This window comes from Schistocerca serialis, chromosome 4 (genome assembly GCF_023864345.2).
Source record: "Schistocerca serialis cubense isolate TAMUIC-IGC-003099 chromosome 4, iqSchSeri2.2, whole genome shotgun sequence".
NCBI classification, from domain to species: domain Eukaryota; kingdom Metazoa; phylum Arthropoda; class Insecta; order Orthoptera; family Acrididae; genus Schistocerca; species Schistocerca serialis.
The window spans coordinates 744,498,066-744,522,834 of record NC_064641.1 but is presented as its reverse complement, the minus strand read 5'-3'; the positions used below and the strand labels follow the sequence as shown (position 1 = coordinate 744,522,834).

Genomic DNA, 24,769 nt, shown 5'->3' with positions numbered 1-24,769 from the left:
AATGTGTCGGACAGTAATCTGGACGCCACAAGCACTGCAGATTGGGGGGGGGGGGGGGGGGGAGGGGGGTCCTCCCGCCGGAGTAAAAAATCATGCGTTAAGGGACTGTGCCCCATGCGGAGGCGAGTGAGGAGAACCTCATCCCGCTTGCATGACTGGTAGGACGTACGTCATGGTCGAGTGGTGGCGTTGACCAGACGCAGCTTATTTTCACCGACTGCCAGCCACTCCTCTTCCCATTGACGCAGGAGGGAGGTAACAGCATGGAGGGGGACGGCACATTCAACAACGTGAGGGAGGGAACATGCATCTTTGGCAGCCACATCCGCCAGTTCGTTTCCCCTAATACCCACGTGCCCCGGCACCCAGCAGAAAGAAACCTCCTTCCCCTGCCGTTGCAGGTGGAGTAGGGCATCATGGATGTTCTAGACGACCGTATCCGCTGGGTACAAGTGTTGCATGGCACTCAGGGAGTCAGAACAGATGAGGAACTTAAGACTGGCAACACATCTCATCTGCTCCAATGCCCGCAAGATCGCAAACAATTCGGCATCAAAGATGGTAAACGCCGCAGGAAGCCGTAACTTGACGACTCGATCAGGGAAAACAACAGCACAACCGACAGAGTCCCCCTGTTTAGAGCCATCCGTAAATACTGGTACATGGTCGTGATGCTGGTGTAAAATTTCGGGAAATAAGGAAGTAAAAACAAACGCAGGAGTGCAGCTCCTCCGGTACTCCGACAAGTCTAAAAGGACACTGGGCCTCTGGAGCAACCAGGGAGGTAGGCGGGTAAAACCCTGGAGTTGGGGGGCCACACGCTCCACAGTAAGGGACTCAAGCAAACGCTTGGCACGAATCCCAAATGGTCTAGTTGCCCTGGGACGACTGGAAAAGAGGCGTTCCATAGGCGGTCGGGCAACGGTAGGGTACGCAGGGGAGGTAGGACAGGCAAGGAATTGACACACCCGTCGCACCATGAGGAGTTTCCGTCGGATGGCGAGCGGCGGTTCCCCTGCCTCAGCACACAGGCTGGGGATGGGACTGGTACGGAAGACACCAGTGGCCAGCCTGATTCCCTCATGGTGTACTGCGTCAAGAATCTTCAGATACGAAGGCCTCGCTGACCCATACACGGTGCAACCATAGTCAAGACGCGATCGGACGAAAGCCCTATAAAGCTGCAGCAGATGCGCCCGATCTGCTCCCCAGGACCGATGGCTCAGACACTTCAAAATATTCTGTGCCTTCAGGGCCCGCACCTTGAGGTCTTTAAGGTGAGGCAACCACGACGACTTGGAATCAAAAGTGCGGCCCAGGCACCTCACAGTGTCTCTAAAAGGAAGAATGGTGTCCCTCAGACGCAATTCAGGGGATGTAAAGAGACGTCGAGAACGATTAAAATGAACACACACACATTTGTCTGCAGAAAACGTAAAACCCGTCTTCGCAGTCCATGCCTCTAATCGCTTTATCGTAAGCTGCAACTGCCGACTAGCAGTGACAAGACTGGAGGAAGAACAGAGAACAGCAAAATCGTCCACAAACAAGGAGCATTGGGCAGGACTCCGGATAGTGGACGTGATACTGTTAATGGAGACGGCAAAGACGGTGACACTTAAAACGCTTCCCTGAGGACCACCATTCTCCCGCGCGTACAAATCAGATAGCACATTACCAACCCGATATCGAAAGAGGCGGTGGGAAAGAAAGGACCGAATGAAGATGGGGAGACGGCCACGAAAGCCCCACTGATGGAGTTGATTGAGGATAAGGTGGCGCCAAATAGTGTCATACGCCTTATTAATGTCAAAGAATATACCTAGACAATGCTGGTTACGTAGGAAGGCCTGCTGGATGGCCGCCTCAAGCAGGGTCAAGTTGTCTATAGTGGAACGACATCTCCGAAAGCCACACTAAGAGGGGCTAAGGAGCTGCCTGGTCTCGAGCAGCCAAACCAGGCTACCGTTGACTATGTGTTCCAACGTCTGCCCGACACAGCTCGTCAAAGCAATACTTCGATAACTAATGGGATGCGTTCGGTCCTTCCCCGGTTTGAAGAGGGGAATCAAAATCGCCTCCCTCCACGAGTCAGGGGACCTGCCGGATAACCATATCATATTAAAACAATTCAGGAGAACTTTCTTGGATGGCAGCAACAAGTGCTGCAGCATGCTGTACCGGATTCGATCATGACCAGGCGCAGTATCATGAGCCACAGACAGCGCCGAATCCAGTTCCCACATTGTGAAGGGGCTGTTATAGGGTTCAGAATTTGGAGACCGGAAGTCCAAGTGACCCCTCTCGATGGCAGTGCAGCATGGGAGATTACGGCTGTAACATGGTCGACCCATTCGTGGACGCTGGCACGGTGTTCCAAAACAGCCAGTTGGCTTAAAAGTGTCCAGTCAGCTCTACAGAGGTGCCACCGGGGCGGCACTGGTAATGCCACAGCCTCATCCAGGAGGCGAATCCAAAGGGGGAAGTGGTCACTAGAATGGAGGTCAGCAGCAACCTCCCACAGAGCAGAATTCGCGAGTGCTGGAGAGCAAAAGGAACGGTCAATAGCTGATGACGACCCAGAAGCAGTACAGAAATGAGTGGGAGCACCAGAGTTGAGGATGCACAGTTCTTCAGACATCATGAGGCTTTCCAGAACGCGACCCCTGGGGCAAGTAGTCGGAGAGCCCCATAAGACATTATGAGCATTGAAGTCCCCCAGAAGAAGAAATGGGCGGGGGAGTTGGCTAATAAGGTCTGTGAAAGCCTCAGAGTCTATTGCATCCTGAGGCAGTAAGTAAACTGAACACACTGTGAGCCTCCGACCCACAAGAAGGTCAACTCAACTGCAACTGCTTGCAAGTCTGTAACGACAGGGAGCTCAGATGAGTGGTGCATGTCACGGACAAAAACCGCAACACCACCCTTTGCCCTTTCCCCCGTCAGATCATCTTTTCGATATATGGTATAGCCCCGTAAAGAAGGAGCATCAGTGGCTCGAAAATGTGTCTCTTGGAGACATAAGCACAAAGGGCACTCTCGTACAAGGAGTTGTAATTCGGCCACATGCGTCCTGAACCCATTCAGGTTCCACTGTAATATGGGAGCCAGTGATCAGGGTGGCTGAACTTTCACCCTGCCTCTGTGCTTTGGAGGAGAGCCCGTACTGGCCGGAGATTTATTCCTGGGGCGAGAAGATCGCCCCTGGTCGACATCAATGTCCATCAGCTCCGATGACGACCCAAGGGAGATGTCAGACAGTACGATGGCCTCGTCATCGGACCGACCTTGACTAGTCTCCTCAGGTGGCAAAACCTTCTCCTTCGGCGTCTTTGTCTTGGGGGGCTTAGAATGCAGAGCCTTGTCAACAGTTGGAGCTTTACTCGCCTGGGCAGAAGGCGCCATATGGTGAGAGGCAGGAAGTACCCCAATGTCAGCAACCACGGCCTTGTCCGACGTTGCGGAACCGCAGCAGCAGAAGTGCACTGGCAAACGCAGTTATTAGTGCTAACACTAGCAATCTCCGTTTGCGTAGCAACAGTGGCCAACTGTACCGGTTTTTTCAGAGCGGAATCGAAAGATGTTGTAAAAACAGGAGGCTGCATGGCCTTAAAGAGCTTCTTGGCCTCGCCATAGGGAATGCGCTTGTATCTTCCGTTCTTCGAGATAGATGGGGCAGACCCGGCTCCAGACTGGGTGACTCCCAGAGCAATTCACGCACTTCACAGGCGATGAACAATCGCCTCCTTCATGGGCAGGCTGACCACATTTACCACAAGTGGCTATCCCATTGCACCCCAACGTAGTATGCCCCAAGCTCTGACATTTAAAACAGCGCATTGGTTTGGGGAAATATGGCCGTACTGGAAAACGTAAGAACCCCGCTTTAACATGCTCTGGGAGTCTCGGTCAACTGAACGTGAGAATAAACGAGTCGGATTTGACTAGGTCCCCATCGACTCGTTTCATAATATGCTGCACGTCAACAATACCTTCGTCAGCCCACTCAGATTTTAACTCGTCTGTGGGGATATCCACCAAGTCCCTACATGTCACAACACCCTTACTATAGTTCAAAGTGGAGTGGAGCTCGGTCTCTATAGCGTACTCTCCGAGACACGTTGCTTTCCGAAGAGAAGCGACTTGACGGGAACTAGAAGTCTCAACTAATAGAGTCCCATTGCGCAGTCGCTTCACAGGCTTCAGTGTTCCTGCAATCCCCTCAAGATCCTTCTGGATGTAAAAGGGAGAAACCCTCTTAAAGCTACCCTCCTTCCGTTTAATAATCAAAAACACATTCTGATTATCAGCATAAAATCTCTAGCAACACCAGGCGCTAGAGGACTCGCAGCACGAAGTCGCTTTTTCGATGGGGTGTGTTTTCCTACCAGTTGCCCGCCCAATCTACTGGTAGGGGGAAATGTAGAGGTCGAAGGGTCCATTGCGGTCCCACGAGCAGCTAGGGAACTAAAGGTCCGCTCAGACAGAGCCCCGCGTGCCTGAGTAAGCCTTATACAACTGGGGTGCGGCAGGTGCCCCAGAGGTTGCCCGCTTGAGACTGTTCCACCCCAACAGCCATGTATCTTATAGGCGCGGAGCACACCGTAAGATTGAGGGTTTTTTATAGAGGTTGGCCTTTCTCGCAATCCAGGCGGTCAAGCCAAGATTACCATTCCCGGGTTCGATTCCCGGCGGGGTCAGGGATTTTCTCTACCTCGTGATGGCTGGGTGTTGTGTGCTGTCCTTAGGTTAGTTAGGTTTAAGTAGTTCTAAGTTCTAGGGGACTTATGACCACAGCAGTTGAGTCCCATAGTGCTCAGAGCCATTTGAACCAAGATTACCATTCCCCGCAGCACACAACATTCCAACACCGCGCCATGCGGTGGTCGCTGAAGCATGTCCGGGGGTTGCGGTGACAGGAGACTGGCGGCGCTGACCAGTCACCAGCTCAGGACCCCGGGGTCGCCAAGCCCGTACTCAGCAAATGAATGCTGAGCCCCTGGGGGCGCCACGTCTCGATCCCTGAGTCACCAGATGGGGTCATTTGCAAGACAACAACCATCTGCACAAACAGATCGACGACATTTGCAGCAGCATGGACTATCAGCTCGGAGGCCGTTGCTGTGGTTACCATTGACGCTGCATCACAGACAGGAGCGCCTGCGATGGTGTACTCAACGACGAACCTGCGTGCACGAACGGCAAAACGTCATTTTTTCGGATGAGTCCAGGTTCTGTTTACAGCATCATGATGGTCGCATCCGTGTTTGGCGACATCGCGGTGCACGCACATTGGAAGCGTGTATTCGTCATCGCCATACTGGCGTATCACCCGGCGTGATGGTATGGGGTGCCATTAGTTACACGTCTCGGTCACCTCTTGTTCGACGGCACTTTGAACAGTGGACAGTACATTTCAGATGTATTACGACCCGTGGCTCTACCCTTCATTCGATCCCTGCGAAACCCCACATTTCAGCAGGATAATGCACGACCGCATGTTGCAGGTCCTGTACGGGCCTTTTTGGATACAGTAAATGTTTGACTGCTGTCCTGGCCAGCACATTCTCCACATCACTCACCAATTGAAAACGTCTGGTCAGTGGTGGCCGAGCAACTGGCTCGTCACAATACGCCAGTCACTACTTGATGAACTGTGGCATCGTGTTGAAGCTGCATGGGCAGCTGTACCTGTACACGCCATCCAGGCTCTGTTTGACTCAATGCCCAGGCGTATCAAGGCCGTTATTACGGCCAGAGGTGGTTGTTCTGGGTACTGATTTCCCAGGATCTATGCACCAAAATTGCGTGAAAATGTAATCACATGTCAGTTCTGGTATAATATATTTGTCGAATGAATACCCGTTTATCATCTGCATTTCTTCTTGGTGTAGCAATTTTAATGGTCATTAGTGTAATTTGATGATACGGTAAAGGATCTGTGTGTGGGGTGAGGGGGGGGAGATAAAAGACTGTGGAGACCAAGGCGGAATGGTATCGACACGGAGAGGCAGCTTTTATGTGCTACCTCCGAAGCGCCTCAAAAACTCGCAAACGGCCGCTGTGATCCGCCCCAGCTGTCGCACGTTGACAGCAACGCCGTGTGCCATTCTCACCGAAAGTATGCGCCGCTGAAGTCCGCGCTCTGTCCTGTAGTAATGAGCGTTCGGCGTCCGATCCCAAAGTTGGCCGCGCCGACTCGGCCCGCGTGACGCGCAGTCAGTCCATATGGAGCGAGCCGCGTGGGCCGCTCTGCCACCTGTTCGCCGCCGGCCACTCAACTTTGCGGACCCGAAATTCCGGCGCGCGCTGCCCGCGCCACACAACTTTTTAACGAGCGGCGCTGTCCGCAGATAAACTCCGCCCTTTCAGATCAGCAAACCGTTGCGGGCGACTCGCTCCGGTGCTCTGGAGCAGACACTAAACTCCTCTCTAATTTGCGGCGTACTGTGGTTTCAGTTCCCTCGTAAAAAACTGAACGTGTCTCTTGCGCAGGAAAATAGTGCGGCCGCGTAAATATACCTATTGTTTTACATTCCTATTACCGCAACGCTCGTCTGGCTAATTAGTCTTTTGCATTTTCTGGAATGTCTAATGATACATTAACATGATACGCACAGGATGTGCCAAACTCTCAGGAAGAAAATTATACAGTTGGTAGAGTTTATCCCTTAGCTGTTCTGTCGGTACTCTACAATTTATGCTTCGAAGTGCGCATTATTTCTTCAGACAGTGTAGCCTTGTATGAAAGTGAAACATGGACGATAAATAGTTTAGACAAGAAGAGAATAGAAGCTTTCGAAATGTGGTGATACAGAAGAATGCTCAAGATTAGATGGATAGATCACATAACTAATGAGGAGGTATTGAATAGAATTGGGGAGAAGAGGAGTTTGTAGCACAACTTGACTAGAAGAAGGGATCGGTTGGTAGGACATGTTCTGCGGCATCAAGGGATCACCAATTTAGTACTGGAGGGCAGCGTAGAGGCTAAAAATCGTAGAGGGAGACCAAGAGATGAATACACTAAGCAGATTCAGAAGGATGTAGGCTGCAGTAGGTACTGGGAGATGAAGAAGCTTGCACAGGTTAGAGTAGCATGGAGAGCTGCATCAAACCAGTCTCAGGACTGAAGACCACAACAACAACAAGTTTCCACGTGCTTATTGATGACTCTACACGTGCACCATTCAACACCATGTCCGCCGGCCGTTGTCACCGAGCGGTTCTAGGCGCTTCAGTCCGGAACCGCGCTGCTGCTACGGTCGCAGGTTCGGATCCTGCCTCGGGCATGGATTTATGTGATGTCCTTAGGTTAGTTAGGTTTAAGTAGTTCTAAGTCTAGGGGACTGATGACGTCAAATGTTAAGTCCCATAGTGCTTAGAGCCATTTTGAGCCAACACCATGTCCATAAACATGTGAACAATTCTCTCTAGAGAACCTTTCCTATTTCTGGGTGACTTAAACAACCATTGGAGGTAGCTGTTAGGTCGGGCTAGTATTTTCTTTGTGATGAAGAGAAATCTGCTAAAACTCTGTCTGGAACCAGTTGAGGTGCAACAACGATGTAATGTCTGTCACTCTCTCTCTCTCTCTCTCTCTCTCTCTCTCTCTCTCTCTCTCTCACACACACACACACACACACACACAGCTGCAAACAGGTAATCAAGTTGCAGAATCTTAAAGAGAGCAACAAACTATAACAAAGAAAAATATATGACTGTAGTTGGGGTGTACTACAACCACTGAGGGTTTATGGGGAGTGGAATTGCATTACCAGGTCTCGTCATAATTGAACTTTTCTGTTAAAAATCTCCAGTATTCCAGATAGTTTAATGCTTTCCGATCTGCTACTGACCTTTTCGTCCATACTTAAATACTGTACTACGCCCAGCACCATCTGCAATCTGTTGTGGGTATTGTATTTGTCTAAAGCTACAATATTTCTTCTCTGCTTCTTCTTCCAGCGCCAAATTTTGTATTCCTTATTGGCATAACAAACGTCGTATAGTATAGGCTGTTTAATTACAGTGACGTGCAAAACTTAAGGACGACAGTAGCTTTCGCACATGTGTCACTGCCAAGTAACGTAGTTCGATGAAACTTGGCTTACACATAGAAACTACTGCCACGTGTAGTACAAAGGTAACTGAAAGAAATACGCAAAGAGGCATACAGAAACAGCACTTTTATTCAGAGGCGATAATTATACTGAAGTCATCGCAATTCAGGATGGTCTGCTGGAGATTGCAAAGCACGGACACGATTCTCAATTGGGTGTGTGATCACCACAGACGTCAACACATGCTCTGCAACGTACTACCATGGAGGCCATTAGGTTGGTAACGAGTTCCTGTGGTAGGGTGTTGCATTCCTCCTCCAGCACGGTTGCCAACTGTGAGACGCTCGTTGGTGCAGTACGCCTCCCCAACACATCCTATCTACATCTACGTGATTACTCTCCAGTTCACAATAAAATGCCTGGCAGAGGGTTCAATAAACCACCTTCAAGCTGCCTCTCTACCGTTCCACTCTCGAACGTCGCGCGCGAAAACACGGGCACTTAAATTTTTTCTGTGCGAGCCCAGATTTCTCTTATTTTATCGTGATCATCATTTCTCCCTATGTAGGTGGGTGCCAAGAGAATGTTTTAGCAATCGGAGGAGAAAACTGGTGATTTTAATTTCACGAGAAGATCCCGTCGCAAATAAAAACGCCTTTGTTTTAATTATTGCCACTTCAATTCACGTATCATGTCTGTGACACCCTCTCCCCTATTCCGCGATAATACAAAACGAGCTGCCCGTCTTTGTACTTTTTTGATGTCATCCGTCATCCCAAACCGCACAGCAATACTCCAGAATAGGGCGGACAAGCGTGGTGAAAGGAGTTTCTTTAGTAGACCTCTTGCACCTTCTAAGTGTTCTACCAATGATTCGCAGTCTTTGGTTTGCTCCACCCAAAGCATTATCTATGTGATCGTTCCAATTCGCGTTATTTGTAATTGTAGTCCCTAAGTATTTAGTTGAATTTACAGCCTTCAGATTTTTGTGACTTATCGCGTAATCGAAATTTAGCGGATTTCTTTCAGTACTCATATGAATAACTACACATGTGAATAACTTCACTATACGTGTTCGATAGGATTTAAGTCAACTTTGACAGAGCACAATGTTACAATAACGTTGTCCAGTGGAAGTACAATGTTCAGAGATTTGGAGGCCAGTACACCCATGCACATTACGCTTCCCTATACCATGACACTTCGACCATGTTCGACAATGTTCCTGGATGCAGTACATGTTCCTGCCTCTCACCGTATGAGAGTACGTCCAGCACTTTCGAACATGATCGTTTTGGTGGTCCAGGTGTTATGGCTGTGGCATGCATAATGTTACGCAGGCTTACTGACCTCCAATTCTTTGCACACGGTACGCCCAACAATCTACGTTATTGTGACACTGCACTCCTTCACCACGTGCGCCTTTTCAGCGTGCATTCGGCCATTAGTAAATTTTTATGCCTGACGATACACCACTGCATCGAACAGCAGTAGGAACGGGAAGTCCTACAACAAAACTCCTTACCAACCTATTGGGCAAAATGGGAGCTCATTATATATCGTGCATTGTCGTCCTGCGTGGTGATCACACACCCTATTAAGAACAACATCCCGCCTTCTGTAATGATCAGGAGACAATCATAAATCACGGCTACTTAAGTGTAATATTGTGTTTGAATAATACTGGGTGATCAATAAGTCGGTATAAATTCGAAAACTTAATAAACCACGGAATAATGTAGTTAGAGAAGTAAAAATTGACACACATGCTTGGAATGACATGAGGTTTTATTAAAACAAAAAAAGCAAAGTTCACAAAATGTCCGACAGATGGCGATGGACAGCAAAACGTCAGTGACTGCGCATGACAATCGTGTATAAAAGGAGCTGTAATGAGAGAGAGACTCAGATGCGCCAGCAGTTGCAGCATGTTGACGTTACCTGAAAAGCCGCTTTTAGTGAAGCTGTATTATCAGAATGGGGAATGTGCTAGTTCAGCGTTACGATCCTATCGCCATAGGAAGGGGATTCGAACGGGTAAAGGTCCGTTGACAAATGCAGCTGTGGCGAGAATTATTTCGAAGTTCGAAGCCACGGGTTGTTCAGACGATAGACCCCGTAGTGGCCGACCGAGCACAAGGCGTAATGCTGCTGAGACAGTTCAGGAAGAAATGGAGTCTCTAGCGGGTTCGTCTATGCACGGGGAAGTCAGCGCGCGTGCAGTCGCACGTCGCACCGGCATTCCATACACTACTGTTTGGTTGGCACTTAGGCGTACCCTCCGATGCTATCCGTACAAAATCCATCGGCATCATGAACTGTTACCTGGCTATTTAGTGAAGCGAAGGGCATTTGCGGTGTGGGCGTTTCAAAAGATGTCGGAAAATGACGATTGGTTGAGTAACGTCTTGTGGACTGACGAAGCTCATTTCACGCTCCGAGGGTCTGTCAACGCCCACAACTGCAAAATTTGGGCTACCGAAAATCCTATAACTGTCGTGGAAACTCCATTGCACGACGATAAAATCACGGTATGGGTTGCATTTACCACATCTGCCGTTATCTGGCCTTTTTTCGTCGAGGAAATGCGTGATTCTGGTTTTGTAACTGCTACCGTGACGGGTGAGAGGTACGCCGATATGTTACAGAATCGCGTCATCCCTAGCTTGGCTGATAAACACCTGCTGGAACGTACGATGTTTATGCAGTATGGCGCTCCACCCCATATTGCTAGACGCGTGAAAAATTTCTTGCGTGCGTCGTTTGGTGATGATCGTGTGCTCAGCCGCCACTTTCGTCGTGCTTGGCCTCCCAGGTCCCCAGACCTCAGTCCGTGTGATTATTGGCTTTGGCGTTACCTGAAGTCGCAGGTGTATCGTGATCGACCGACATCTCTAGGGATGCTGAAAGACAACATCCTTCGCCAATGCCTCACCATAATTCGGGACATGCTTTACAGTGCTGTTCACAACATTATTCCTCGACTACAGCTATTGTTGAGAAATGATGGTGGGCATATTGAGCATTTCCTGTAAAGAACATCATCTTTGCTTTGTCTTACTTTGTTATGATAATTATTGATATTCTGATCAGATGAAGCGCCATCTGTCGGACATTTTTTGAACTTTTATATTTTTTGGGTTCTAATAAAACCCCATGTCATTCCAAGCATGTATGTCAATTTGTACCTCTCTACCTACATTAGTCCGTGATTTATTCAGTTTTTCGGGCGTGGATGTGTGTGATGTCCTTAGGTTAGTTAGGTTTAAGTAGTTCTAAGTTCTAGGGGACTGATGACCACAGATGTTAAGTCCCATAGTGCTCAGAGCCATTTGAACCATTTATTCAGTTTTCAAATTTATACTGATTTTTTGATCACCCGGTAGTTTCATTTCTGTTCATTTCACTGCAGTTTTCTTTTAGTTACCTTCGGAACGATGTGTAACAGTTCTTTCTGTGTATGATCCTAGTTTCGTCGAGCTGCGGTACTTGGTACTGACACATCATGCGAAAGCAATTTTTGTTCTTAAGTTCTGCACACCATTGTATTTGTGGCGACGTGGTGTTAGACAGTCTGGGAAAAGTAAAATAAGCCGGTAAGATATTTCTTGCACCTTAAAAGAGGCAGCACATCTTACATCATCTTCCCTGGTTGTCGATGATGTAGTTTGTGTTGCCTATCTTAAGGTGCAGGAAATATTTCACGGCCTCTTTTATTTTTCCCAGCCTGTATTTCTTATGTGATCGCTCATCTGAATGTATTCTCGCTTACGTCAGTTCCGTGTCGCCTCCAATGGGTCGACTTTGCTACCTTGAATTTTCTGCTTACCAAATGATTGAATCTAGATAGTAAAACTTTATCTTTGCTATAATAATGTTGCATACATTTTTCCACTACACTACAGTGCTAGTCAGTGCCACACTGCCGCCTAAGATACCTGCCGATAACATTCATGCCTCATTCAACATTATCTTTATTAACAAATATATCTTCTTAAAAATCTACGGTTCATCGTATCTCCAACGTCGGATAATGCTCGTTTCACAACAATTCCCGCAAATGTGACGTCGTTTTGACGTCACACACAATATCGACGACCGCAAGAACGGCTATCGACTTTCGTTAGCAAGGCTTTCACAAGATTTCGTGCACGTGTACCGGAGTTTTACAAAAACACGTCATTCCTGGAACGATTTATTATACTTATTGTATAAAAAAATGTCACTTAACGATTTATCAGCGGTTAATGCCTTCATATAAGAGCACTCTCTTAGGAGTGAGTTATTATCGTCAATAATTTACAAATTAATAATGAAACATTCCTGTTTTATCATTCGCAGTATGTCGTTTCAGTATAACGGAGCACTGAAATTTTATCGCAAACACATCTCCATTAGTATTAAATGCAAAGTAGTAAATCATCAGCGAAACAAGCCTTCAAGATAGACTATGATAACTAATACCGAAGTTAAACATGGGATGGTTAAATGCTAGCGCAATGAATAACGTCGTGGTTTCTGGAGTCTAAAGTTGTTGGTTCGCATCCCGTTGTATGCAATTTTTTTCATCTTAGCGTTGTTAACATGTTCTGTTACATTTTTATGAATTTAAAGAAGTATTTTCTGCAATATTGGATGTTATTTACATTCAGTCTGATTTCAGAACGAAGGATAAAATCAGTATTTAGCGATTACTGAGTATGTGGTTATACAGGAACCTAAGAGGACACCTCAGATTTCTGCGACTGAAACGAGCAACAGTAAAATTCGTATTCACATTCTCAGGAATATCACGAATATTTTTTTCTCCATTTCCGAATATGTGCCGTCCTTCGAATGTGTGCTTTGGCAGGAACCTAAGAGGACAATTCAAATTGCTGCGAGTGCAACGAGGAGCATTAACATTCATTTTCGTCCCTGTCACAAATATTTCACTGTTTGAAATTTCCTGGCAGATTAAAACTGCGTGCCAGAGCAAGACTCGAACTCGGGACCTTCGGCTTTCGCGGGCAAGTGTTCTACCGACTGTGCTACCAAAGCACCACCCAGGGTTCCCCGCCCCTCATAGCTTCAGTTCTGCCAGTACCTCGTCTCTTACCTTTCTTCCAAAACTGCTAATCCTGCAAGGTTCACAGGAGAGCTTTTCCGAAGTTTGGCGGGTAGGAGACGAGGTACTGGCAGATTTGAAGCTGTGAGGGCGGGTTGTGTGTCGTGCTTGGGGAGCTTAATCGGTAGAGCGCTTCCGCGCGAAAAGCAAAGGTCCTGAGCTCGAGTCTCGACCTGGCACACAGTTTTAATCTGCCAGGAAGTTTCAAATCAGCGCACACTGCGCAGCAGAGTGAAAATTTGATTCTGATTTCTCTGTTTATTTACGAATGTGTGGCGTTTTCCGAGGCGGCGGTTAGGTAGGAAACTAAGAGTATAGCTTTAATTGCTGCGACTGAAACTAGCAGCAATGAAAGTCATTTTCTGCCTTTTCACTAATATTTGGCTCTTTATTTCCAAATATGTAGCGTATTACGAGTGTGTGGTCAGACTAGAACCTAAGAGTACAGATTTAAATGCTGCGACTGAAACAAGCTGCAATAAAATTTGTATTTTTTCTTCTCACAAATATTTCTCTCTGTATTTCCGAATATGTGGCGACTTCCCAGTGTGTGGATAGGCAGGAACCTATGAGGACAGCTTAAATTGCTGCGAGTGAATCGAGGACCAGCAATATTCATATTCTTCCTTGTCACAAAGTCGATAGGCGATCACACGATCGTCAATATAGCTCTTGACGTCAAAATGACGTCACGTTTGCGAGAATTATTGTGAAATGAGCATTACCCTCCAATGACGCGCTCCAAGGAGATTACAGTTATGTGCAACGCTGCAAGTGGTGTCCGTCTGTTACCTTAATTGGGAAGAACGACTGCTGTTGACTATAGCGGCCACAACACATTCCCAGTTACGCAACGTTTACATGAAACATAAAATAATACTTTTTCAGCTGTATCATTGTTTCTATACAAATGCGTGATCTCACGGAGATCTATACTGACAAAATTCTCTCGGGCTTCCAGTTGTGTCAAGTGGTTTAAAACCCACTAGCTATCGACCGAGTACTCCTTGCCCATGGTCAAATGATGGTTGTCGTATAGTTGCTACTGCTGTCCATTTATACTAGGGCTATTGGTCCACAGACCAGCATCAAATAGGGTAACGTTCTGGGTGCAAGACCGAAGCGCCCGCTTTCAACCCTCTGATTCCCGGGTCCCAAAATGCACTTAACTGTGGAAGACCGTCTTTTTTATTACACCGTGTAAGGTGGCTATAATTTCGCACCTTACAAGCACTCATCTACATACTTTGCCGTGATTTAAAACCATAATTGGGTATCATTTGATAGGTTGTACATCGTATATATGAATATTTAAAGAAGACCGTCAATGTCGCGTACACCTTGTAAATTGTTGTTAGCGCTTGTTGCATGAAAGGTGATGGAGTGTCTTTATTATCAAAATGGCGTAATGAATGATTGCCTATACTAGTAGAGGTAGGAACACCAGTGGAAATGAAATGGCAGGCGTAACTCAGGCCCTGGATGGAAAAGCCCGCACAGGTGTGTTTGCCCTGCTTAACACAGGAAGTGGCCCTAGATGGATGGTAGGGGCACATCAGCGCTGAAGCACAATAGAGTGGCGGCTGCCCGGTATTGTAGCGAGGCCGGAGGTGTAACCGGATAATACTTCGGAAACTCTAAAAATCTTGAACACAGAAGAGAGGAACGAGGAAGCGTTACCTCGGAAATCACGCAGGGTGGGCTATTTCCGAGGATTTTTACTCTGAGAGCCGTACCATGGATGTATTCCTAATTAACGACGATAGCTATTTCCTGAAACTTCCTGGCAGATTAAAACTGTGTGCGGGACCGAAACTCGAACTCGGGACCTTTGCCTTTCGCGGGCAAGTGCTCTACCAACTGAGCTACCGAAGTACGACTCACGCCCTGTCCCCAGAGCTTTAATTCCGCCAGTACCTCGTCTCCCATCTTCCAAACTTCACAGAAGCTCTCCTGGAAACCTAGCAGAACTAACACTCCTGAAAGAAAGGATATTGCGGAGACATGGCTTAGCCACAGCCTGGGGGATGATTCTAGAATGAAACTATAGCTATTTCCTCGCAAACTTTCCGCGCTGGACGACAAAAGACTAAAATATGGTTGGTCGGCGTTTGGAAGAATCTGCAGAGAGGTAGAATATTCCGTGATTTCGAGAATATGATTTGCCTTCTGCAGTTACGAGGGAGGGGAGCCGAGCTTTGGGGGGAAGCCAGCGGTGGAGAGAAGGTGGTCTTCAGTTTTGAGCGCCCGTGTTTGAGGGTCGCTGTGTATCAGCTTTCGTTGGTACAGACTGATTTGCTGTCTTTGCTCTCAGGAGATTTTATTGCTAGAAAGGTTAGGCACTGTACTGTTGCGAACTTACACGATTCTGGACTTCACCTCCGGGTTGGAAGTCGTCGTTGAGTATGCAGCGTTCAGTAATTGAGAGCAGTTGTTCTGCCTATTATACTCACATTGAGACGTTGTTTGAACTCCGTCCTTGTGACTGGGAGTTCGCGTTTGACGTCTGTAGAACACAGAGAAGAGAAGACAGTATTAGAATATTCTAGTCAGAGGACCGTCTTCTGCCGTCCTAGTGTTTGAATGAGGGTTTTTTTTTATATATTTTGTGGCTGGAGTTCTTCCGTCGTCGCAGACGTGTACGAGAACCATCACTCCGACGCACCGGACGCAGTACATACAGTGATATTGCTAATTGCTTCGGTTTATTAGGGCTATAAAGCTAAGCAGCTGTGATTACGTAATTTTATTTCCACTGAAGTTGCACACCACTGTAGATCATCTTTGAAAGTATTGTCTTCTAGTGTTTGGTACGTAGGTGACGTAAGTCATCTCGCGTTATTTATGTTAGATCGCGTAACCATAAAAGGGGGCAGATTTGGGCAATTCATCAATCATATTAGTTAGGAAATCCATTTGTATCTCTTTATCTCCATTGGACATTGATATATAAACATTTGTAATATATAAAGGGGTTTTAATCCACAGGGAATGTATAAGCAAAAACAGCATTTATCATTTTGAGTTACGAGTTCCTTTAATTAAGCATTTATGTTGATGTTGTAATTTATATGTTAAAGAGCAAGATGGAGGAGGTACTATCACCATTTAGGGGGTAGTCAGACAGAGCGAAATCTTCATTTTTGCGGTTAGTATTTTCCTTTGGGCACATTCATTTTACACCCGCCTGGAGTAGCATCTTGAAACTCGCTTCTTTTATGATGCTATCCCAGAAATTGTCTGTTTAATAATAGACATTTCGTCAAATGCAATTAGGAGTCAGTTTTCCAGAGAATGTTCTGCTACCGCTGATTTCTCAGGGTATGACGGAAACAACCTTTATGTTCTACACGGCGCTGTCCATTTGTGCGCACAGTCTGTTAACACAAAACAGGATACATTCGCATGGTAATCCATATATTCCCAGCGTTCTGAGGCAGATGTCATTGATGCTTCTTGCTAATTTTTATCATTTGTTTTTCTGCTGAGTATTGCTTGCCTAATAGAGAACTAAAGAAAAGACAAATGTTTTCCTCACCAGCACCATGGTGGTGTGGTACGCTACAGTCCCATAGCCTTCTTATCTCATCTGTTGGTCTTAAGAGTTTCTTTATTTCGTACTTTACCTGTCCAGTTACTATTTAACAGTCACTACATTTCAAATTGTGAATGCCTGCTGCTCTTCGCATTTCCTATTGTCCACGTTTCATTACTGTAAAATGCTGTGGTCAAGGTATGCACCTTCATGGACTTGTAGCTCAGTTCCATATCAGTGTCTGATATCAGACAGAGATTTTACTTACTGAAACTTTTTTCGTCTATGTCAGTCTACTATTGTTTCCTTCCTTTCTTCGACCATTTTGCGAAGTAAAGCTTCCTAGTTGGTAGTTTCTTTAACGTCTTCCACCGTTGTGTCGTTCCCAACAGTCACCTTAAGCTGAAACAATGATGTAAACCTAAATGACAGAAACTGCTTCATTTCTCATTTAACAACATAGGTGGAAAACGAAGTAAAGTCGTTATCCATGAACAGTTTTTGTGGGTTTGTTTCCTGATCACGATATAGAAAGTGCGTGTCTTGTAGAGATTTTTAGATCTTGTTGTCACATCGTGAAACGCGTTGAAACGCTGCCTTTGACATAATTTTCCCGTCTGTTGTTTGCCTTTGGCTGAATGAAGTTCTCATCACTTGAGATGTGCAGCTACGTTATTTAGTCAAATGGTTCAAATGGCTCTAAGCACTATGGGACTTAATATCTGAGGTCATCAGTCCCCTACTACTTAAACCTAACTAACCTAAGGACATCACACACATCCACGCCCGAGGCAGGATGCGAACCTGCGACCGTAGCAGTCGCGTGGTTCCTGACTGAAGCGCCTAGAACTGCTCGGCCACGACGGCCGGCCTTAATTTAGTCAATACTCTCCGGTGTATACACAGAAATTTCACTGTAGATAGCATAAGGAGTTCAGAACTGTATTCTTCACATTCCTCAAGTCTTAGCGCTGTCTTTGTAATATCATATCTGAAAGAAATAACTAATTTTCAGAAAAAATCACTTAAAGTACATCACAAGTAAACACTTCGACTCCTCTACGAAGTGACAGTGGTGAATGAGGTGGTATATACGAGATGACGTACCTCATAGCGACAGCTCTGAATGTCATTGCATCGAAATATACGGACAGTCGATTATGACTTACCCTCTGTCATAGGTAACAAACATGTCTCATCAATGCGGACTTTTTGCTCTTTTCTTGATTAGTCAGTTTCTGCAGAAAACAAGTAAGGATTTTTTTGGTCCTTCTTAGTCACCACGTTCCTTGTTTAACCCAGACATTTCTTCATCGTCATCAGTTGGTTTATTTAAATTTCAAAAAATACAGATGTGTACCACAAAAATACTTTTATGTCCAAATTTCATTGGTAACTGCAAAATAATTAAAAAATTTCGATGTGCAGTTAAAAACGAGAATAACGTAAATTAGTCAACGGTACTCGTTGGCAACTAAAAAGAGACTGACGAAGTATGTTTACCAATACAAATTCGGTTTTGTAACTATAACACTGTTCTGCTACATTGTCAAAGGTCGGTGTTATTTGTAACATTTTTCGATAGTGACAGTCACAGGAAAGCAAATTGAATAAAACTAGCTGTTTTTGCGCTATCAAATTAGGTTACGCTGTTTAAATAACATTAGCTGTTGCCGAAATTTGTTTACAGCGGAATCGCAATTATACGTAATATAATTTCCTATTGTTGACTTAATTTTCTAATCACACTAACTTTATACAATTTGTAAATATTTAATAAATCGGAACTACATCTGAACACCGATACCTAGTATGAAATTCAAACAGAAAATTATTCCATAATTTATAATAATTAAATATTTTTAGGAAATGCGAATTCCGTATTTCAGTGTGCTTTTTACGTGACGAATCTGAATAGCCTCTGTGTCTCTTTCCACACTTTGCCGGCCGGTATGGCCGAGCGGTTCTAGGCTCTTCGGTCTGGAACCGCGGGACCGCTACGGTAGCAGGTTCGAATCCTGCCTCGGGCATAGATGTGTGTGACGTTCTTAGGTTAGTTAGGTTTAAGTAGTTCTAAGTTCTAGGGGACTGATGACCTCAGCTGTTAAGTCCGATAGTGCTCAGAGCCATTTGAGCTATTTTTCTACACCTTGATTCTCTATTGAGAAGAGACAGCAATGTTCTGGAAAACTAATTCCGTTTCTCGCAAGGAATTAATCTACGATCTTTATAAAAACAGCACAGAGACCATTCATTGAAGATCTTCGTATTCATTGAAGATCTTGGAATAAGAAACGGCAAACCTAGCCGACACTACATCTCGCCTCTGAGATGTTTGTTTTTCGTTCTTCTGAAGGATATGGAAACGCTGTCCATAGTTCAACAACATATCGTCAACTAGGTAAAATTGACTACGCTACACGCCGGCCGCGGTGGTCTCGCGGTTCTAGGCGCGCAGTCTGGAACCGCGCGACTGCTACGGTCACAGGTTCGAATCCTGCCTCGGGCATGGATGTGTGTGATGTCCTTATGTTTGTTAGGTTCAAGTAGTTCTAAGTCTAGGGGACTGATGACCACAGCTGTTAAGTCCCATAGTGCTCAGAGCCATTTGAACCATTTTTTTTTTTTACTACGCTACACTTCCTGCGATACGCTAAATTCGTATAAGGGGCAGTCAGATGGAAACGAGACAGATGGAAAAATGTAAGTAAACGTTTATTATTTCAAAAGTAATCGCCATAACTGCTAACAAAATACATTTGTCGTCCCTCTGTGCGACAGGGCGGTCAATGCCTTGACGGAAAAATGTTTGCGGTTGCCTACAAAACCATGGTCGTACCCACGCGTGCACCTCCTAGTCCGAAGCAAATCGACGGCCAAGAATTTCTTTCCTCGGGGCTCCAAAATTAAGGAAATCGCATGAGGAGAGATCGGGACCATATACAGAATGTTTAAGGGCTTCCCAGTGAAACATACGCACCTGGTCGATACAAACCTTGGCAACATGTGGGCAGGCATTATCCTGCAACAGAATGGTTTCATCCGTCAACGTTCCTTGGCTCTGGATTTGATGCCCAGTTTCAGTTTTTGCCGAGTGTCCACGTACCGTTGTGCGTTAATTGTAGCGATTTCTCCCTTTGTGATTTCCATATTTTTAGAGCCCTGAAGAAAGATATTCGTGACCATCAATTAGCTTCGGACGAAGATATGGTTCCGTAGGCAACCCAAACATCTTCCCATGTCCACATTGAAAGCCTTGCCTTACAGAGGGACAAATGTACGCATTAACAGTTATAACGATTAGTTTTGAAATAAAAATAGTTTACTTACTTTTTTCCATCTTCCCGCTGGACAGTTCTACTCCAGTTAATGGGATTCCAGGCCCCGATGACCAGTGATGACGCGTATGGAGACGGCCCAGATATGGGTGAGATAGCAACCTAGAGACAGCCCTGACATGGGCGAGATAGCAACCTGGAGACAGCCCGGACATGGGTGAGATAGCAACCTGGAGACGGCCCGGACATGGGTGAGATAGCAACCTGGAGACGGCCCAGACATGGGTGAGATAGCAACCTGGAGATGGCCCGGACATGGGCGAGATAGCAACCTGGAGACGGCCTGGACATGGGTGAGATAGCAACCTGGAGACGGCCCGGACGTGGGTGAGATAGCAACCTGGAGACGGCCCGGACATGGGTGAGATAGCAACCTGGAGACGGCCCGGACATGGGTGAGATAGCAACCTGGAAACGGCCCGGACATGGGTGAGACAGCAACCTGGAGACGGCCCTGACATGGGTGAGACAGCAACCTGGAGATGGCCCGGACATGGGTGAGACAGCAACCTGGAGACGGCCCGGACATGGGTGAGACAGCAACCTGGAGATGGCCCGGACATGGGTGAGATAGCAACCTGGAGATGGCCCGGACATGGCTGAGATAGCAACCTGGAGACGGCCCGGACATGGGTGAGATAGCAACCTGGAGACGGTCCGGACATGGGTGAGATAGCAACCAAGAGACGGCCCTGACATGGGTGAGATAGCAACCTGGAGATGGCCCGGACATGGCTGAGATAGCAACCTGGAGACGGCCCGGACATGGGTGAGATAGCAACCTGGAGACGGTCCGGACATGGGTGAGATAGCAACCAAGAGACGGCCCTGACATGGGTGAGATAGCAACCTGGAGACGGCCCGGACATGGGTGAGATAGCAACCTAGAGACGGCCCAGACATGGATGAGATAGCAACCTGGAGATGGCCTGGACATGGGTGAGATAGCAACCTGGAGACTACCCGGACATGGGTGAGGTAGCAACCTGGAGACGGCCCGGACATGGTGGAGATAGCAACCTGGAGATGTCCTGGACACGGGTGAAGTAGCAACCTGGAGATGGCCCGGACATGGGTGAGATAGCAACCTGGAGATGACCCGGACATGGGTGAGATAGCAACCTGGAGATGGCCCGGAGATGGGAGGAATAGCAACCTGGAGACGGCCCGGAGATGGGTCAGGTAGCAACCGTTCACTCCCCATACAGCCCGATAACCAAGAGTGATGGCCTGGGATTCCATTTCACTTCATAGCAGGAGCACTCTGGTTGTCATCCGCGGCACCCTTAAATCATTGCGGTACGTTGGCGATATTCTACGCCCCGTTGTGTTACCCTTCATGGCAAACCATCTTGGCCTTAGATTTCGGCAAGATAATGCCCGCCTGCACACGGCGAGAGTTTTTACTACTTCGTGCTTGCCGAACCCTGCCTTGGATAGCTAGGTCGCCAGATCTCGTCCCAACTGAGAACATTTGGAGCATTATGGGGCCCTCCAACCAGCTCGTGATTTTGACGATCTAATGCGACGATCGGACAGAATTTGGCACGATGTCCCTCAGGAGGACATCCAGAAACTCCTTAAATCAATGCCAATCTGAATAACAGCATGCGTAAGTGACAGAATTGTACCAGTGCGTTATTGACTTGTTCAGTTCGTGAAGCACTTTCTGTTGAATAAATCAACCAGCTTTTCTGACATTGTAATCACTTGTTTGTCTATGCGTGTACGTCACAGTTACTGATTTCCGTCCTATTTGGATACCGTCGTATGTTTTCGAAACAAGACCAGCGGAGTTAGATGAAAATTGAGTGTAACAGAGGACATATTGCACGAAAATGCCGTCAGGCTCTTCAGGGGACCTATGGGGAATCTGCATTGTCTTACAGGTAGTGAGATAGGTAGACATTTTCAACCTGAAACGGCGTAATGTGTCAGTTATTCGTCCATCAGGTCAACCCTGTGTCAGTAAAGAATAAATATTTGATCATATCACGTTACTGGACAATGATCGACGTTGAACGATTCGTTAGTTGGTCCGAGACACAGACTTAGTACATACCACTGTGCTTCGCATTCTGAAGGTACGCCTGATCATGAGAAAAATTACATCACGATGGGTTCCGCGTCATTTGACGGAAATGCAGAAACAGCTACGATACGACGCTGCTGGTACCCCCCGGAGCGCTATCAACGTGAAGAGGCGGCTTCCTTAAGCTGTACCATTACGCTGTATGATACATGCACCAAATCATACGAGACGTATCTTAAATGGCACTGAAATAAACGGCGCTATTAAGGGCCACTATGTCGATCAAAGGTTCGCCAAAACTGCAGTAATGTGAAAGTTAACGGTGATAACTCATGAGGAGGTGTTCTTCCTACCGTAGTAGGCCCGATGTAGGATTTTTTCGGTATATATTCATTTCGATTTTTGGCGCACGTTTTTATAACGACTTTTCTGTTGACAATTGACTTTCATTTCAGAGTGCCCCATTTTCTTTAAACCCATTGTTTTCAAAGATCCCGAAGTACTTCATTAGATAACAGCATCACTTTCAAAGCAATTTTTGAAATGTATATATAGGTTGAAGATTGTGGCGTTCTGAGCTCGCACTAACCGCCATCGCAATCCGCGAATGCCTTTTATCGATGTCCTGTCGTGTCCTCTGCTTTCAAATTTCTTGCTTGAAAATATGCATAATAGAGTCTTAAGGCTGTACAATAAAGGTCTAAAGTCAGTCTTGTAATTTGTTACTTTACTGAAAAAAGAATCACGAATATCGGTTCCAAAACCGTACGTCAGCCTGGGCTACCCCCTTAGAAGACAGCCTGTGCCATTAAGGCAGCGGTCTATGTGTAATACTGTAAGAGATGTCTTCTCTTTCTTTTTGCTTGTGTATAAAGTCACGTGGAGCATCATCACTACGTCACGGGTCAAAGCGTACGTCTGGTATCGGTAGGTTCGATTGACGCTTGAGTGTTGGTCCTCCACCTGTTGGCACAGCAGAAGACCGTGCCATGGCGCGAGACCGCTGCCCTGTTTGCCGACATCGACAGCGTCCGGCTGAGACGGCGCGATCGCAGCGCGCCACCGTGACACCGCGGCATATCTCGTTTTCCAAACACGTAGCTGCGGCCGCCGGTTTGGTAACAGCAACCTGATGCTCGCTGCGCATTAAGCCGCGCCTGTGTTAAACGTATTCTGGGCACGGGCGCCTCGCCCTCAGTATGCTCTCCCACATACATATGTATACCGCCGCGAGCCTGCATGCGAACTGGTAATGTCAGCAGTGCTCCGTTCTGTAACGGTGGGGCTTAGCGTGTCCGTAGCGTATTGCCCAGACTGGGCTCTTCTCCTGCATCTACGTTTGTAAGTGTGTGTGTGTGTGTGTAGTTTAGAAACACTGTGTAGTCAGTGATGTATTGTGTCTGTTGAATAGTAGCATATGTAACTGTAATTTAGTTTAACATAAGTAGACTGTTAACGAATTGTGATGATTCAGTCCTTTATTGATTTTCCCGATAACTGGACAGTAGTAACCAGTGCATTACTAAATGCTACTTAGGTATGTGGTATCAAATAGATTTTGCGTGATACCCATACGGAGTTGCGCGACATTTACTGATCCACACACTAATAGGAGGCTTACTTATACAATAGAATACAAATGAAATAGTAATAGTACTTGCAAAAAATGCGGATGTGGATGTTAAGTATAGATTACTTTCCCTGTCGGTGCAGGCAAAAGTTGGACACATACCGAGGAGGTCGCAAACCGAGCGATAGGAAGAGAAATCTACGTAGTTCAGTGCATTAGAACCACTTTAAAACATTCTTATTTTGGTTACTTCATTACCTATTTTCGTTTCATGTCCTTTGTAATTAATTATGATTTTATTATTACGGAAATGCAACCGACTCGTCGGCAACAGCCGATATTTCGACAGGATCACACCTTGCCATTTTCGAAGCATCACTGCAGCAAGTAAACCCTATGCATGCGGTTTGCAGAGAAAATTCCGGAAAGATAACACGCACACACACACACACACATATACGTACACGCTGTAAACACTAACGCCATCATCCTTTCTTTGCAAACCGAATTTCTAATTCCCTTGCATAGAGCTTAATTGCTGCAATTTTGCCTTCAAAATGACAGGGTGTACTCCTGTCGAAATATCAGTGATTGTCGACAACGTCGCGGTTTTGCATTCCTGTATATCATTTGAGTATTGTATACACCGGGAGAAACTCGGGTCTCAAATTATGATTTTGTATTTACTCATTGTTAAACTATATTGTATAGCTTCACCAACTGCGACGTAGTCGCGTATACAAACAGTGATCCAATATTGCCAAGTATTTTTTATTCCAGTCTTTGATCACAATATCAGTTCTTTAGACCATCTGAGGATGTTCATTACGGACTGAAACCGGTCATCGTCTAAAGAGTTGATATTGTGATCAACGACTGGAATAAAAAATATTTATATTGTATGGCATCGCGTATTTATTATTGTCGTATTAAAGCTAAGAATTTAGAAAAAGATACTATTAGAGAATTTTCAGCGCATAGAATGTATTCTATGACTTACTTCTGACACACAAGACGTTAGTTTTCGCACAGTATATGTACACGATGTCCGCTTCCTTAGCTGACTGGTCATCATAATGATTGCCATGCAGCGGGCCCGAGTTCGATTCCTGGCCGAGTCGGGA

The 24,769-nt window shown here is 46.2% G+C and overlaps 1 protein-coding gene and 1 pseudogene across 1 annotated transcript in view; one reads left to right on the top strand and one right to left on the bottom strand.

Annotated features, from left to right (window-relative positions):
- Nucleotides 1–23,316, bottom strand: part of LOC126474737 (prohibitin-2-like) — a 49,239-nt pseudogene extending 25,923 nt beyond the window's left edge.
- The window catches only part of LOC126473271 (disintegrin and metalloproteinase domain-containing protein 22), a 1,075,530-nt gene that overhangs the window by 18,350 nt on the left and 1,032,411 nt on the right, over nucleotides 1–24,769 (top strand). The window lies entirely within an intron of this gene.